This window comes from Scophthalmus maximus, chromosome 19 (genome assembly GCF_022379125.1).
Source record: "Scophthalmus maximus strain ysfricsl-2021 chromosome 19, ASM2237912v1, whole genome shotgun sequence".
Classification (NCBI taxonomy): domain Eukaryota; kingdom Metazoa; phylum Chordata; class Actinopteri; order Pleuronectiformes; family Scophthalmidae; genus Scophthalmus; species Scophthalmus maximus.
In genome coordinates this window covers 15023823-15042319 of record NC_061533.1, presented here as the reverse complement: position 1 = coordinate 15042319, position 18497 = coordinate 15023823, and the positions used below count along the sequence as shown (strand labels likewise).

General features: G+C 43.6%; 1 protein-coding gene across 1 annotated transcript in view; it reads left to right on the top strand.

The window, feature by feature from the left end:
- The window catches only part of mef2cb (myocyte enhancer factor 2cb), a 197335-nt gene that overhangs the window by 64887 nt on the left and 113951 nt on the right, over nucleotides 1-18497 (top strand). Inside the window, exons 3-4 of the mRNA XM_047328995.1 lie at nucleotides 7-100; nucleotides 574-673. The gene's annotated coding sequence lies outside the window, so the exon portion shown is untranslated. The remainder of the gene's footprint in view (nucleotides 1-6; nucleotides 101-573; nucleotides 674-18497) is intronic.

Genomic DNA, 18497 nt, shown 5'->3' with positions numbered 1-18497 from the left:
TTTAAGGAACGCTGTCGACAGTTCGGTACTGGTCCTGCTGCTGGGTTTATGCCTTTCTGCGGCCCTGTCCAGCTCTCCTCGTGCAACGGCCGGCCTCCTGGTATGTCTTCCATGCACTTTATAGAGCCAATATTTATAAAAAACAAACAAAAATTGAATTATAGCATTTTAGTTTTCTTAATGTGTGACTGTGACAAATTGGCTACAGTGTTAGCAGGGAAAATATCAACACATAATTGATAACGCAGTCATCAATAATGCAAATGAATGCAAGGCTGTGCACAAAGAAATACAAAAACTATTTTTTTGGTTTCAAGCAGATTACACATTATCTTTTGTACTTGACCACGGCATGATCTGAGCCCAATTCGGAGGAAACAATTATGAAGTGTTGTTCCTGCTGAGCATCTGCATAGCAAAAACTTATATGAATGCACTATTTAATTGGGAACAATCCAGGGAGTATCGGTGGGGAGGGTGAGAACGAAAAATAGAGGAGAAAGCGAGCAAGATACCGAGGAGGGTAACAACAGTTGCAGACAGTGCTGTCTTTTTGTTTTTTTTCTTCTCCAGGAGCTTCCTCTCAGGTACGCTGAGAAGCTGCATGCAGCAACAGCAGCAGCAGCGGCAGCAACAGCAGCAACAGTAGCGTGTCTTTGGCTGACCTATTTAGGTAATTGCACTCTTCATTAAAAAAACTCCATCTGCAAGAGAAATTACACTTCCCCAATGGTATCTAGGTAACATAATCTCCCTCCGGCGGACTAATTGCATGGCATGATAACCTCATAGGCCCGGCCTGTTTAATTTTTCATCTCTTTTCAAATAATTATGGATCAGCAGAGAGAGGTATTGATTTGATTCATTAACTTCCAACACTGAGCCAAGGTTAACGATTACACAGATCCCCAATTACACGGTAAAGATCCACTGGTCTGTTTGCTTTGATTGGCTTCCACTTTATTATTGGCAAAGGTTGTGTCGAAACAATACACAGATTTAGTAGCGAGGGGTCTAAGGAGCAGGTGTACAGTGAATGCACCGTGCCTCACAGCTATAAGCGCATTATTGACAAGGAAAATGAGAGTGAGCGGCTGAATAATCTGCCTTGGAACAGGCTGTAGAGGTATTTTCAGTCATGTAAGGGTTGCGTTCCCACCCGATACGTGTCTTGCCACCGCTGGCATCCTTTTGCCCATGCTTCACGGGAAAGGACACGCCGTTGCACATCGCAGCCTGGAAAAGCTTAGCGTGTTTTGTTGAGAAATTGAGAGCATTTCAATAAATGGGTCTCACGGCAGCAATGGGAGCCGCGTCTCCACCTTGCACTTTGCTTAAACACCTGCTGTGCTCCACTTGTGAACAAACAGGTCTTTAGAAGACAGAGGGCCTCAGGCAGGGTGAACAGGCAGAGGCAGCAGTTCAATCCTTGACTCCAGGGCGTCTTATTTAGCGTGCAGGAAAAGAAAAAAGAAGAAGAAAAAAATGGTTTGAGGGCAAGTCTGACAGATACTGTAAAGAAATGGTCATACATCATATATCCATCATATATTTTCTTTTACGGTAGGTTGTTTTGTTTCACAATTCAGCAATGTATATATATATATATATATATTTTATTTTTTTTAATATATATATGTGACGCCACTTGGTTTTTCAGGGACTTTATAGTCCTGCAGATGCAAATAAGACCATAACTTCGCTCCCCAAACTAAAATCAGCCTCTTGTGTTTCCTGTTTTGAACCATTTTTTCATATTGCCGTCCGTTTCCAGTATTTCTATGTTGAACAAGTTAGCAGGAAAGTAACACCCTGTCTTGTGTCAGACTCGTGTGTCTGGCCCTCTCCAGGATGATGTGGAACAGACATGAGGACATTAAAGTGACTGCAACGTCTAAATGATTTCCTCCCATTTCGGTTCCTCTCCCGCCTCCCACCGTAATCATTTCTCTTATTTCCGCCACCTTATGCAGACAAAGTAGAGGAAGCTCGTCTTCACCCGTCCACCGATGAATTACATTTCTCCTTCATCACATCAAGGATAAAAAAATAATAGAGGAAACTGTTACAGAAAGTGCTAGATTTTCATGTGGCCTTCTCGCTGCCCAGAATTTCAGCTAGCTGAAAAGGCAATTTTGAGTCTGCTCCATTATGGCCACAAAAACTGTTTTTTCTTGTTGAACACACAGTGGGGTATGTGCTAATTTACCCCCCTGCCCTCATTCCCCCTCTCAGTCTCCAACTGTGGACTCCCTCGTCTACATGGCCTGTGCCTAAAAACACACACACACACACACACACACACACACACACACACACACACACACACACACACACACACACACACACACACACACACATAAACACACACACACACACACACACCGTCCAATGATCTCATTTGCTCAATATCTTGTTGTTTTGAGCGCCTCCCGCTTTGTGAGTGCATACTGTGTATGTGCAGACATGCACGAGTACAGTATGTATGTCTGTGTTTAGTACTGTACTTGTTGCTATGATGCATTGAAATAGCACCAACCGGGCTGGAAAGTGTAAAAGAGCGTGGCTGGGTGCCTAAGCACTCGTCCAGTTCTGCAGTTTTCCCACTGTCACAACCAGAGAAAAATATCCGCACGATCCCGGGCACTGGAGGAGAACTGGGCAGGATCTGAGCAGGACTTCACCCAGAGATTTCACAGCGGCCTTGGGACCCACCTCGTCCCGTATTTTCTAATCATGGATCCTTAAGTCGTTGGCCTGTCTTCCTCCCCTTTCTTTCTTTTGATTGTCCTCACACCCTCATTCCCACTTGTCTCTTGTCGTCTGCCTCTCAAATCCCCGTTGTTCTCTCTGTCCTAGCCATGGCTACCGGCAGACAATGGAAACTCCTGAGACAAGCTAGACTTTCCATGGGGTATACTAAACTAGACTCGAGGAACCATAGGGGCCCAGAAGGGAAACTCGCCAGCTATTCCTCCAGTCTCTGCCATACAGGCTCATGTTCCCTTTCACCATCCATCTGTGGGCAGAAAGAGAGTGCAGACAGGCCAGCCTGCTTTTATTTGCCCAGCGTTTCCATTCAGGGTGATGAGGCCCGCCAAGGTTTCACAGGTACTGGTAATGTAAGCCCTGCTCCTGGGGTCTCAGTAGTCTAATTTAGGGGGTTTAGACAGCAGGTCAGGGACGTAGGAGTGGTTTGGTTAAATGGCTCAGAGTTGGGTTGGTCTGTCTCTCAAAAAGACCCTTCATGAAGCAGACAGGTGAAGGAGGGGTAAAGCGGGGGGCGCTGCCTCCTCTGTACGAAGTTATTCTTCCTCTCTCACTCTCCCCCTCTTTCTCTCTCTCCCCCTCTCTCCCCCTCTTTCTCCCCTTTTCATTTCTCCGTTCAGTCTCCACAGTCCATATAGTGCAGTAGCAATCCCAGAGGGGTCGTTCTCAGCCTGTTGACATTACAGAAAAAGTGTAAGTTTTAACAAGTGTTTAAAGAGCATGGCTGGGGACACGGGTCCGTGACTCTGAATGTATGGAGTGTTAACAGGACCCTGGGTACGGCTCAGCGCAGCTCACCAAGGAGATTCAGGATGACAAGTTTGGAGAAGTCTGGTCATTGTGGCTTACTGGTTTTCCGAAGCAGCCCCACCCCGCGACAAATGCAACTGGACAGGCTTGGGGTCAGTACCTGATCCTGGATATTACTTAATAGGTGGATTGAAAGAAGAAAACCAACAAAAACAGAAAACAGTTTGTTTTTGCAATTAGCTCTTGCTCTCTGATTTAAGCCTCTTAAAATGATAAAAAAAAAAATACAATAAAATAAAATAAAGAAAGAGTTGCTCTAACTGATTTGGTGCCTTTGGGGGGGGGGGGGGGGGGGGGATTGGGTAATTTTGCAATTTTGTAAATCACCCGTGCAGCTACCTTTGCCAATTTCATCAGCGTGTGGGGCCATAAAAACAACAGAGGTAAAAGCAGAGTAGAAATAATCCCTGTTTTAAGTAACAACCCAATTACAACACAGCCATACAGCGGACCCAGAGAGACACTTGGACGGGGTTAATTTGAATAATGAGTGTAAATACTCTCCATGGACTCCCCATCCCACCAACAATCCTCTTCATTGCCCACTTCATAGTTTTTTTCATTTTAGTTATTTCTCGGCTGCATGAGTGCACATTTATGGCTCTATTGTCAAATAATTTTCATTGCCCTCATTATCTCTAAATTGAGATGCTTATGCTAAAATGCTTGTTACTACGTGTTTGACTGTTTAAGTCAACCCTCACTCACTGAAGTAAGTCCAAAGAACAACCGATGGATTGCCTATGTATTTTTCTTTTACAATTAGATTCAAACAATGCAATACTATACAACCACCACCAAGTTCCAATCTTCACATAACAGATGATACCAACAGTCTATTTTTATCTCTGTTGTAGGCCTCAAGTTACTCATTGATCCGATTTTGAGCACTCTTGGTTCAGAACCGCTGCAGTCATGTCCCTCTCAAGATCTGTAAGAATCTGTCTAGGTTACTCACCGCACCCCTAAAACCAACCTCTAAATCATCTCCATGACATCTCTCCATCATTGGTCCGCTGCCAATTTACCTCATGGCAAAATCCCATCTGAGATACACCCCACCTATCCCCCTTCATAGCTCCCAATTCAAACATTCGACGGCCTCTGGAAAGGTGCAGTTCAAGTTGTTTTTCGCTCAGACGTCTCTCCAATGCAGCGTTAACAGACACTATGAAAAATACCCCCAAGATACATATCAGTTTTGGCTAAAAACAGGGTGTTAGGAGGAAAACATTCAAAACCCCTTGTGAACCAATATATTCGAAACTCCCAGGAGATGTGATGCTACTGATTTCTGTGTTTTCTTTTTAGACCAGCAATTAACTGGTCCTGAAATTGATCCCAGACGACATTTTACTGTAAATACAATGTTCAGTATGTGAAAGTCGGGTTTTACAAATGGACAAGGGCTTTCAGGGTCTGACAAAAAGTTTTCCTCGTGCTCTAAAGACACTTGCACACAACCAATTTCCCATTTCCCTTCAGTGGCTTTTTGCATATTAACAAAAGTTACTATTTCTCATTGTAGTCCTGTTGGGCGCTCGTCAAGTCAACAACTTACCATTAGGTCCACTGATGTGAACTGAACTCATGTTTGATTATCAACATAATTCACAACTTTTTCTTTTTTCAACTTCAACAAAAACATAGTTGGATATGGCACATACCTATCTCTCAACAGAATTTTAACCCCAAACCTCAACACCAACGACCCACTGTTTGAGGTGAGCATTTATCAAGTTTCGTTTTTACATACCGCTGCACAAAGAGCTGAGTGTTTGGGGAGACTACTGTTAGGGGACAGACCTCAGAGCCCAAACGATCTGCATATGTGCGCCTTAAACCTTACCATACTTCTGAGGGGATATTTCTTCTTCTTCTTCTTCTTTATATTTTACATTTATAGATGTGGTCAGCATGACATATTTTGCATAGAGTGGAACCGAGGGAAGTGCTTATGAAGAAGAAGAAAAAGAGGAACTTTTTTTGGTCTTTCATTGTCAGTATAGAAATATGGCAGAGTTTTGTTAAAAGGAAATCAATCTACTCCAGCAGTAAATTATATAAAAAAAAAAATCATCCTGATAAAAAAACAAAAAAACAAACAATTCACTATTGTCAACCACCTCCCTCTTACAAAACCAAACCAACACATACACACACACATACGTACACAGACCCATGTACAAACAAACACAATAAGAGGGAGACCCTTTTTCCTCAGATGGGCTGCGACAATCCAATCAGGCATGCAATCATGCTAAAACCGAGTAAACACGGCCAATTACAGAGCATTTTGCTGGATGCTGATTAGTGCGTGTTACCCCCAGGCCACAGCGAGGTAAACAGAAACAGTGACCGATGGCGCGTTGACGTTCTCTCTTCACTTCACTTGCCCAACCGGATGAAGGATGACAAGTCAGCGTGCGTAATCTGTTAAAGGTAGAATAACAAATACCAAAGTGCTACTTCGGCTCCTCCATCCCCCGGCAGCCGTTTCCACCCCTGGAGGGCAATTTGGACCAAGATTTATTAGACATAATTAACTGACTGTGCTGCTCCTGTCTTAGCCCTGATATTTAATTTGTTCACTTAAACAAAAGACATTCAAATGGGATGCATATTTCTCTGTGAAGACTTTTTTGCGCTGCTTTCCCGACTATATTAATGAAGTTTACATAGTTGCTGACATGATATAAATGCATGTTGCCATGCACACAAAAGCACACATGTTACCGGTGAGACACTGAGCTACCAGAGAATGACGCCGATTGCAACCCAATACTGTCAATGTGTTTAACACAAAACCGGGTATAGTTCCACAAATAAATAAATAAACAAACACGTTTTTAGATGAGGTTTTTAGTATTTTCATAAATGAATAATGGTGGCATGTTAACTTATTTAAAAAAACAAAATAAAAGTTGTATGTAGCGAGAGACACTGATAAATATATTGCTCATAAAATCCAAGCATGAAAAAATTGGTTATATCAGATGATGCTTAATGTGTGATCATATGTATTGACCATTGACTGTCAAATCATTGTCCTTGGAATCATCGTAAATATATTGAAAATACTCAAGTTTTTATGCAACACTAAGCTAGATAAAATAATACAATTATTATAATGTATTAATTATTATCACCTGCAAATTCTCCGCCGACAGCAGTCAATTAAAGTAATTCAATCTAAATTGCAATATTTCTGCTTGTCTCACAATAGAGCAGGTCCTACAAATGGTTGTTTTCCCTCAACAACAACAACAACAACAACAAGAACTTTTGGCTCCTACCAAGCTATAAATGGGCAGATCATCATTCACAAACACGACATTATGCAATTTAAGCAGAGTAAACCTTCGTTGCACTATCGTCCCCATTCTGTCATCGTACACAGTTGTAGCGGGGCAGCAGGAGTGGCCTGCGTACTGCGAGGACTCACGACAAAAGGCCCTTGAGCTAAGCTTGAACATTACTCTAAATCACACAAGATGGCAGTTCACCGGTGCACATGAAAAAAAAAGAAAATATGCTTGCTTTCCATTCAAATTTAGTATGCTCATCACTTTAAAATAAAAGCAAAGTATCTATGTTTGTCCTATTCATTGGGTGGTATCGGTGGCTTATCTGTGAGGGTTGGCGGTGGCGTATTGGACATTCGTGGTACCAAAGCCTGCATAGAAAGGGGAAGTGTATTCTTCATATTGTGGGAGCTCGTCTTTCTGTCTGGTTTTCGGTGGGGAATTGAGCGTGTTGGAAACCCCCTCTCGGTCCTGATGGTCTGTCCAGCTGCTCTGCGAGAAGACAGAAGTGCTGAAACACTTCACTTCCTGAGCTGCAGCAGACTGCAGTGTTGGCCAGCTGGGCTCTAATGTGTGCGTCTGTGCATATTGCATGTTCAAGTGAGAAATTTGAGAGAAAGGCAATAGGACAAGTCAGTGTTACTGCACGTGCTGTTTATTTATCATTGCTATTGTTTTTCATTTCCTCGTATTGTCATGTTTTTGACGATTGTTTTTCTCGAAGTCATTCATGAGCTTGTGACGCATAGTTACTATACAGGAAAGGCAAGCCTGCTGGACACATCGTCTGCAGTGGCTTCCCTTACATGTGTACTTCCTGTCTCGCTTCCTCTTAAACGGAGACCGAGTCTTTGGGTCTTTTTTTGGTAATCATTTTTCATTTTTTTCATTTTCTGTGCTATACACAGAGTGTGTGGCTGTGGCAAATGAGGATACAGTAAATCCCAATGAAGAGGCACTTTTGTAACCACATACCTGGCATGGATGAGGGATCTGAAATTAGATTTTAAAACCTATGCAGTTTGTGCTCTGCTATATTTAAATGGAATCTATAATGTGTGTAGTGATTCATTGGTATTGTATCTTTATCATAGTTGACACCTAAACATTTGCTCTGTGTTTTTGATATTATCTTTCTGTGTGCTCTGCATATGGAAAATAGCACGCATAATGTCCATTAAAGTACAAAGTAAACAATTGTGTTTGTGCATGTGTCTGCGTATGTGCACATGTGGATGACTGTGTGGCTGAACACGTAACGTGAATGCATGTGTGTAATGGCAAGACGGAGACGAGGGATGCCCTGCAGCTACTCCATCTGATGAGGCAGAGTCAAGCTCTGATAGATTCCATCTACCTTGCCTTAACCTTAATTTGCCTGGATGCAGCATGTCAAACAGCCTCAGAACCAATGGGATCTGTCAGGCAACTTCGAAATGTTTTTCCATTTCTTTCTCTGCTGTAACAAAGGGGTTCAAACGTGCATCCGCTCAGGCGGTAAGAGATAAATCCTCTCCTGATTTTCATGTCTTCTTTATGAGGCTATCTGTGGAGAGTGCATGAGTACTTTGCTCCAAGGTAGCTAATGTTGACACTTGAATCTAATTTATTTACACCAACCTGTTGGGCATTGGCATATTTTGCACATTCCTTTTCGAGAGGTGGGTGTTATATCTGTAGAGTCGGTAATATTATGAAGACTTGCTTTATAAATCAGTTTATTACATGAATCTAAACCACACGGATGTAACCAGCATGCTGCTCATCGTTCTTGTTTTGTAGTGTGGCATATATGGGCATGTGGTTTTTTACTTACTGTACAGTGCGCTGTATTTGGTGTACGGTAATATTCTCTGCATTGGTTATTTCTAAGGTGTTGATCTGTTTGAAAGTATTGGTCTCTTAACTCTGGGTTGTACTGATGTACAGTTAGAGACAGACATTCTCAGTTCCTCAAATTCAGTGTGGGTTACGGCCTTTTACTGGCAACACAATTGCTCACACTGATAATGCAACTGCTCAGGGAAAGATTACTTTAAATCAGCACAATAGAAAAAGTTGAATTTGTCAATGGTTGCTATAGTTTTCTCACTTTTTGGTTTGGTTTATGTTATTTGACTTTTTGCGAGTAACACAGAATTCGTTTGCGTGTGCATGCGTGCACTGTACGTGCAAGTGCGCATTTGTGTGTATGAGTACAGCTGTTTGCCTCTTTCCACAGAGTGCCTCTGCGGTTGCCTTCTTGGCCCGTAATGCCGGAAGTCCCCCACCAGTCGCATGTGACATTGGTTCCTGACACCATCATGTTTACAGTGAGCGCAGACGGACGCGGTCCCCTCCCAGAAACGTTTGTCCTTAGTAAAAGAGGAGGTGTTTGTCCTTCCAAGCCTCTTGGGAAATTGTGCATGGCTCTTGTTAAGCGGCTCCAGACCACACTGAAAACACAGCCCTGTCCACAACAGATGTTTGTTTTGCATCGACTTTGCTGTGTTGCGCTAGCAGCATAAAAATAGAATCCATGTGGAGGCTGTTGTCCACATGTGCCACTTTGCTGTGGAGACTGTGGTTGGTGGATTATATCAACAGCAAAAATCATCCCCAGACCCCCTGTTTAAAGTTATTTTACTGTACATCGGGATTTCACACTTCAGACCCTTTCATGTTCAATCAGCCCAATTTGGAAAATGATAAATAATTACGCAGGAAATTCCATCCATAGGATTTTCCGAATTTGAGATATTAATCTCAGAGCGTTTGTATGACCGAAACTCAGTTTTAATTTCAAACAAAGAGAAGGTATAAACAGAAAGAAAGGAAATGGAGAGGGAAGAAGGGGAAATATGGCCTAGAACATTACCACTAGCTGGGTCATTAATGAGCATTGCTCATGCTGTCATGGCAACTATTATCACAGTGATGTCGCTAATGGCATGTGAGACAGGGCAAGGGAAATATGTGAAAATTATTGTCAGATTCAATTAGGCTCCTTTCGTCTGAACTCAGCTGGTCCTCCTCCAGGCCCCTCATTGATTAGCTATCAAATTGAAAGAAGAATGGGAATGCTGGAACTCAGACACCCCGATGTGAGAGTCATCACAGGATCCTGATGCTCACTGATAGAAGGAGGCTGACCCTATCCAGCAACCTTAATCAGCATCATTGCTGACATATCTCTGTTTGTTGTAGTGCAAAGTATCATCTGCACTCAGAATATAATTGTTCTGACAATGCTTGAGCTGGCTGGTGTTTCAATGCAGAGCGTTTCACTACATTAGGCGGAACAAAAGCTAAATCAGTGTATAGTCAAGGCAGGACAGAGCATGACTAATAAAAATTGACATAATTGTGAAAAAAACAAACAAATTATTCTTGCTGTTTGATTTCAGAGTTTTTATTTTCTTATTTTTTTAGGCATAAAATCACAAGCCTATCCCTCTCAGCGTTTACCGGAAAATAAGGAAGCCTCGCTTAAGGAAATGTGGTGTTGAGAATTATGTCATCTTAATTAGAACCATATTGGCCTGATGGGCAGGTGGTTTGGTGCAAGGGAACAAGTGAAAAACAGCGTGGATCTTTTTAAGAGCTGGGTGCCGGAATAATCTGGATTGATGAGTCTCGTTTGGTCAACATGTTTGTGCGCTCTGGAATGCATTGGGGTTGTGGTGGCGGGCCACATTAGAGAGGCCGGCCTGGATGGCCAGATTCCTGTGGTCAGACAACGACAGAGCTTCTTGCCCCCGTTTCAGAAAAGAAAAAAAAAGAAAACCCCATTCATGTTTGCTGGGCTGCAGTCGACAATAAACTCTTAACTCAAAAAACGCTTCCTTACAATTTTAACATAGTGCCTTATACAGTGTATATATGTTCCTCTATAGCGAGCCTGGGCCCCTTTCCATTTGAAATGGCCAAATGTCAATAAGTTAGAATAAGGGCATTTTCTTCTGTTGGAATGTCAGTTTGGTTTGGATCATATGTATATTTAGATTAATAATACACCACCATGTCTGCAACCTGACAGTGAACCACAGGCTGCGACACGACCATGCCAAAACTAACCTGTAAGGTTGTTGGGATTGTATCATTGTCCCAAGCTCTTTCAAGATCATGTGGCAACAATAATTGCAGGTTATCATGTGCACATCCTGAGGAAATTACAAAGCCAAGTGGACAATGTTTCTATGTTCATAGCTTTTAAATTCATGTTGGATTCTCTGTAGTGTAAAGATTTCAATGTAATGAAACCGAAAAGAGTATGTACAGTAGAATCACTCTGCATGTGTGATGGAATACGACCCGTCTTGGATACACCAGTCATAGTGGTCAGTGTTAGCATACTGTGGTCACATTGGAAAGATCTTATATCAGAGTCTTTGGATCCTGCATAAAGGAAGCACCTCTACACTTAACTTGCCACACGAGCATCTCAGCCCCAGTGGGTCAGTCCAGCAGGGATGGTTGGTCACCATTCGTCAGATGTAAATAGAGAGCATTTGATGTTTTTGATCTGTGGGTTTGACATGATGAAGGAGTGCTTGTCTGGAGCACATGGAAACTATTGTGTCTTACCTTCCCTTTTTCTTTCCTTTTCCATGAACTTCTCCTATGCGCAGACATCTAACCACATGACTTAAGTTATCAAGACCCACTTCAATGAAAATTCTCTGCACTTGAGACAAATTTCCTCGGAACCCGGAACAGTGCCTGTGAGCACTCTAACCCATGCCTCAGGTGCTGCCGGCAGCAATTAGATTTTTTTTTTTTCATATCTTACAATAATGCATTATGTTGAGTTGCTGGACATTTAAATGATGCAGGCAAAATTACGGCTATTACTTTACACAGCCATGCACACAGCATGACGTGTGCACGAAAAGGTCATACATTTGAAATAGGAGCTTGCAAATGATTTGAAGGCCAAAACCCAAAATCATATGGGGTGGAGAAAACCTGCTGCTTTTTTTTTGCAAATGGGAAATGCTCTTGATTCTTGTGGATGCTTTTGAAGGATCCCCCTCCACTATTTACACTGCTCAGTGCAAGTGGTGATTTCATGGGTAGATTGATAAGGTGACTGAGATGTAATAACCACAGCAAATGCCCCTACCTCATTATAGTCATTACTAAATACTCCCATTCCTCACTCTTTGGCAAGGCATCGGGAACTGAATCACCACAACCCGAGAGTTTCATCCTCTGCTTCTCACATTGACAACTAACACACAAAAAATAGTTTCAAGCTGTCATTCATAATGAGTGACATCTCTTAGCTGAGGCTAATATTATTACAGATAAATAAAGAGGATGTGTAATAATCCATACATGTTATTATCCCATTATGAAATTCTAACCCGTGGCACAGCCCTTTGGAAACTTTTACACTTTCCTGTGTTTGCTCAGGGCCTATTAATAAACTCCCCTTTGAATGACGGAGTGTGTCTCAGGCAGACAGCACATGTCAGTGATGAGAGAGAGAGAGAGAGAGAGAGAGGGGGGGGGAGTCAACTGGACCAGGGAGGCAGGCTGCCAGATCTCTATTACTATTTGCAGTCACCATACCCACTCAGCTTATTCGGGGACAGGAGCTCTCTCTATCTGCGTCCTGGGACAGTGCCACCACAAAACACCCCCCCCCCCCCCCCCCTTCCAATGCAAAGCCCTGCTGTCCCCTCCAACCACTGTTCTCTACCCTCACACCAGCTTCCAGTCCACTGCCGCCTCATTTACACGGACAGCGTTGGCTTCGTCATTGGTCTCACAACCTTCTTTCATGCCCCGGTTCATGGCTCTGATGGCTTATGAACAAAGCATAGTTTTCACATTAAAATGGAGAGGGAGGGAGAGAGAGAGGGAAATGCTCATTTAAGTACAAACCAGCATATCTGCGTAATAGCATGGTATCATAGGGCAATTACACAGAAAAAAGAGGGCAACTTAATTTGAATGTGGATGGTTTGTGCAGTGACAGGGAACACACAAGTATTTGCTTGTTTGTTTAAAGAATATGCCCGTCTGTGAGAATATGTCCTTATGTGGACACATTCTTTAAACGAACAAGTGAAAGGCTAAATCATTTTTTTCATTAAATCACTGAGGGAGAAAGATTTCTTCCTGTGTGTGTGTGTGTGTGTGTGTGTGTGTGTGTGTGTGTGTGTGTGTGTGTGTGTGTGTGTGTGTGTGTGTGTGTGTGTGTGTGTGTGTGTGTGTGTGTGTGTGTGTGTGTGTGTGTGTGTGTGTGTGAGTGCGTGCGTGCGTGCGTGCGTGCGTGCGTGCGTGCGTGCGTGCGTGCGTGCGTGCGTGCGTGCGTGCGTGCGTGCGTGCGTGCGTGCGTGCGTGCGTGCGTGTGTTTGTGTGTGTGTTCAAAGCAGAGCACACAGGCTTTTGCATTCCAGCCTGCCCTACGAACAGTTTGACCTCTTGGACAGATGCAACCATCAGACTAGTCTGGTTATACACAAGTCTGTAGGGAAGAATTCAAACTGTGCCATGAGGAATGCTTTTTCCCAGTACCTCCACATTCCAAAAGCAGATGACACACATTCCCAAAGGTTTTACCCCAGTGGCTTCTTGAAGGCCTCATATCTGTCGTTACCACCCCTTGCCTGGTGTTCATAGGGCCACACTGTGGCTCTGGTTGAATTTTCAACCCTTTGGATCCCAAGGCAGGGATGAGTAAAGCCAAACAGAGACAGACATGGCGTGGGATGTACGTGCGGTGACCACGTGCCTTCAATTCGGTGAGACAAGGACGAGAAAAAGGTGGACGATATGACTTTGGCCAACATACTCTCACAGTCTCGTCCGCACAATTGCTTGTAACCGTGTATGGTTGTGCCCTCCCCTCCCGTCGCTACAGTGCGCCGCAGACACTAACAATAGATCACACCTGTTGGTCATTACCGCGGAGACACCAGACACCGTGTAGACACACCAGGCTCACTCCCAGAATCCCTACGGAGGCGGGGGGCGGCCCGCGCGGCTGCCGCCGACACATACAGTAGCTCGTGGAGAGAGACATTTTCCGGACAGATGTCCACATTTTCGAGAAGCGGCTACACTCCTGTATTCACACTCAGCTACATCACTCTTGACGCACGTTGATCGCAATCTTCCTTGTGTTTGAGAACCATTGGAAGGCCCACAGAGGCGGTACGGGAGACTGATACAAGCTTCACGAGAGGATGCACAATACGAACTTAACTAGTGATTGCGTGTGATTGACTGACACAAACAAAAGGTCGCAAGGTCAACAACAGGGTTCATTAAAAAAAAAACAAAAAACTGGACCAGGTCCCCTGCCAGCGCCGCCCATGGTCATAATGCAAACTGTTGGGAATTGGACATGGAAAGTCCCATGTTGGATCAGATTAGCAATGTCAAACTGATCCCTCGGGAATATCCAGTTAAAAAAAGCAGAGCTTGTTGAAATAAATCCTGCATATCCCAAATCATGCCACTGAGGAGTGTTTAGCCAACAGCACCATGGACAAAAAACAATAGTTCACCAATAAATTTGAGATTTATCATCTACGTTATCATCTTTACGGTTAGATAAAATTTTGTATGCCCTGAAGAGTAAGCCCTTGGGTGAGCACAAAGAAGCGGTTGACAAAAGCGTTTCTATCCTACATCCCTACCTGCAGTATAAAAAATTTGGGCATCAAGTTACATACAATTAGATTATTAACATTTTTAGAACTGACTAAATAACCCTGTCTTCCTCAGTGCTTATTGCAAAGATCTGCATTCTGTTGATACTTAGATACTGCGCTGTGTTAAGCCTGTATGCTTCAGACAATTACTTGATCAGTGTTTTGACTTTACATTTCATTACTTGGCTTAAAGTACTTACGTACGTAAACTGCTGAACGTTGACAACCGTGCACCTTAAACTAAATTAAAAGCTTGGCCCCCATCTTTTTATGTTTCAAATACCGAGTTAACGTAGGCTTGCTTGTATAACAACTGGAGCTTTCAACTTTCCTTGTGTACTTTGGATGCTATTCTTCCAGCCCTCTTGCATCCCAAATTCTGGCAAGAATAAAGGCACATTTTATGAACAGACTGAGAGTGTGAGAAGCTAACCCAAATCAGAGAAATACGAAAACATTGCTTGATTGTCTATGAACATTTGTCAGCTTAGAGCTCACAATTAATTTACAGTCCATCCACTTACAAAAAACCAAACCCCATCCTTTTGTCATCTACAGAAATCAATTTAGGAACCAGAGAATGGCCTCTCTGGCCCACTCATTATCCGAGCATACGATGTTGCATTTGTAATTCTCATGCAATCAAAATTGTTACTGATGTGTGCTCTCGTCCCTCTGGCAAGGCAATTCATGAAACATAGAGGTAATCACAATAACTGTGTAGTGACAGAATATGCTGATTATGTGATTAAGTGTGCATGTAATTGGCATTATTGTTATTTTTAGCTAGAAGTTAATTGCTAATGGAGATCCTAGTAATTGGATCACCGAATGGCAACACTGCAAATCTATTAGCTCCTAATAATTGCCGCAGAGTGAGAACAGAAAGAGTGGGTGGAAGGTGTTTATGGGGGATAAGTAGCTGTCTCTGTTCTGTAGAGGGGATACAGATAGCATATTTGTCGAGTTTTAAATTTACAGCATTACACTTAAAATGGGAGAGGTGTAATGGTGAATTTGATAGCATGATGGGTACCAATTTAAGGTATTGTAGCAGCTCTTCAGTGTTGATTTTTCTAGGAAATTTGCAGCCAATTAAAATGTCCTATTGTGAATATGATGCGTTCAGTGACATATTCTCGAGCAGAAGGCGCGGAGAGTGACGAACGAAAGGGAAAAGGACAAGTGTGAGCACACGACGATGAATATGCACATTTGGGAGTGACAAAAAAAGAACGGCTGAAAAGAAAGAGTGAGGAAGAAAGAAAGAACCGAATAGAAAGAGAATCACACAGAGAGACAGGGAAAGACAAGAGCCTGTACTGTATCATTTGACAGGGGACCTCTCTAGTGCTATCAGATGGAGGCGTCAGAATGATCAGTCTTGCACACACACACACACACACACACGCACACACACACACCCATGCGCTCTCTCCGTCTCCCTCTCTTACCCCTTGTCTCCTTCCAGAGCAGGGACCAGCCGCTTGCTGATAGAACAGGCCCATTAGGATCCTGCTATCGCCCTCCACAGCGGAGAGATTGAAAGGCCCTGATAGCTGCTCTGCGATCCCCACAGTCCCGGGAAAGAATCGCTCCGTATCAGTCATTGGATCCTTTGCTTGAGGAAGAGAGGGAAGGAGGGAGCAGGCAGAAAAAGTGAGAATGAAAGGCAGGTTAGACACCTAGTGGGGGTTAAAGAGGGAAAATACATGAAGAAGAGAACGCAGAGAGGGAATGGCGGTGACTGTCAAAGAGGGAGAAGAAAAAAAATCACATTGAGACAAAATGAAAAAGAAGTGCGCGAGTCTTTGTCTTACTGGCTACCTGCTGTTTACCAGAGCAGACAGCGGCAGATATAAGAGACGGCAGACGAGCCGTTCTAAAGTCAACGCTCACGCCTGTCCTCCTCTCCTCCAACACAAAGTGCCAGGGTTTTATGTGTCTCACAGTGACACCGACTAAAGCTTTCAGATGTAGACAATGCTGTGCTTTTCCTGCTGTGCAGCTATTCTCCCCTTTTGGGCCTTTTACTTTTTCTGTTGGCCCATCATCCCCTGCTCACTGCCTGCAGGGAAATGCAGTCATTTAGGCTGCAGGGGCAGAGTGTCTGCAGGTCAGGGCAGAGCAGGGTGGAGGACAGGACAGGACAGGACAGGACAGGGGAACGGGGTACGAAGGCACGTCCTTGTATGGGCAGACACTTGACTGGCGTGGCAGGGGCCAGCTCACTGGTGCCAAGCTTGTGTATGGCCTCCTATCAGTGGGGACACAGACGCAGCCAGATCGAGGGCACTTAGTGGATGACTTCCAGGGAAAAGAGCAGAGCAAACTTTGAGTATGTGTGCATGTGATGGTGGAGGAATGTATAAACTCATCATTTTTTTTTACCTTTATGTGTTTGCTTGCATGAATGTTGAAACTGCGGAAAAGCCTGCACACGTTAATGCGTGTGTTTATGCCGTCCCTGCATGTAAACGGTGCCCGTGAACGTCGCGAAAGGGGGAACCGGGGTTCATCTGAGTCACATTATTGTCGTCAGGAAATTGTACCGGGAACAAATTGACGATTGACTCACATACAGTAGAAGCCACAGAGGTCTGGAGGAGCTGCCTATCTGGCATCTGATTGAGTGCATGAGTCATGCAGATTGAAATAGGCAGTCTGAGTTGGAGCTGACTTCACTGGAGCTGATTGACTCTGGACGTAAAAGCAAGGTTTTAAATTGCTGTGTGCGCGCGTGCGCGCGTATGTGTTTGTGTGCAACTCTGCTGTCCTCTGTGTGGTACACTAAGAGGCAGAAAACAGCGTCTCTGGGATTTTGGCTGCTCTAATAACACCTTGCCATTGAGAGGCTAATGAAGCATGTCTACCGTCTTCATCCTGACAGAGAACGAGAGGGCGGACACAAACACACACACACACACACACACAAAAACACACACACACACACACACACACACACACACACACCGAGAGTGATGTAGAACTGGAGCTCTCCGGAGGTCACTCTAGCGAGTGTGACTTCAAATATCTTTTGTACATCTGCAATAGAAGAGAGAAACGAGAGGGGCAATCCAAGCAGGAATGATAGGCAGTATCCCAGCGGTTTGTCTTGCTTCAGCTGTAAGGGTCGGTGGGTTTGTGGTGCTTAGACCTCGGGATGCCTCCTATACTGCCCGGGGGGCCTGTTTGAAGAGCAAGAGCTGATGAGGCTTCACCGTGAAGCCACACAGTGGTTCAACGGTGCAACTAATACGACCAAGTCTCAGAATCAACCCAGCCAAAGTAGCAATTCCACGGAACGGTAGATTTCTATTAATTAAATCATAATTGGGTTTTATATATTTATTTGGTGGAGACATTGGCAGAGAGAGGAGCAAGATTAGGCAGAGATTTGCATGTAAAATGTACGAGCTTCATTACACTACCTTGGCAAAGACGGAATAATTCGCCTGCCCGCGGGGCACACAGATGGCTCTGTATGTTTGCTAATTTGCTCTCCTTTCAAGGTCATTAGTTCTGTTTGGGGGAACTATTGAAAAGTTTATTTGAGGTGGGTAAGTTCCTGATGTGACATCGCCTTTGTTGTGGGACTGAGCTTCAACATCGTCAAGTATCAGAACAGGGCAAGTTTCAGGTATACTATAGCAGTTGGACCAAAATGTTAGAAAATGAAAAATAAAAGAACCACTGATGAAACTAATATTACATGGAAAACAAAATGTAAAAAAAACTAAACAGTAAACCCAATTAACCCAATAAAAAAAAAAAGTTGTTTTTGCAATACTTTCAATAGCTTGTTTAGTGGTCATATGTACTATTTTATTTTTTCCTACTTTTTGTTCTCACCAATACTAATGAGTGCTGTACAGACACAGTGTACTACCTGGATGTTATCTAAACATCTCCCGGCCATGTCTTTCTCGAGCTCATTACCCAGCGGTGGTCTGGTAAGCTGAAT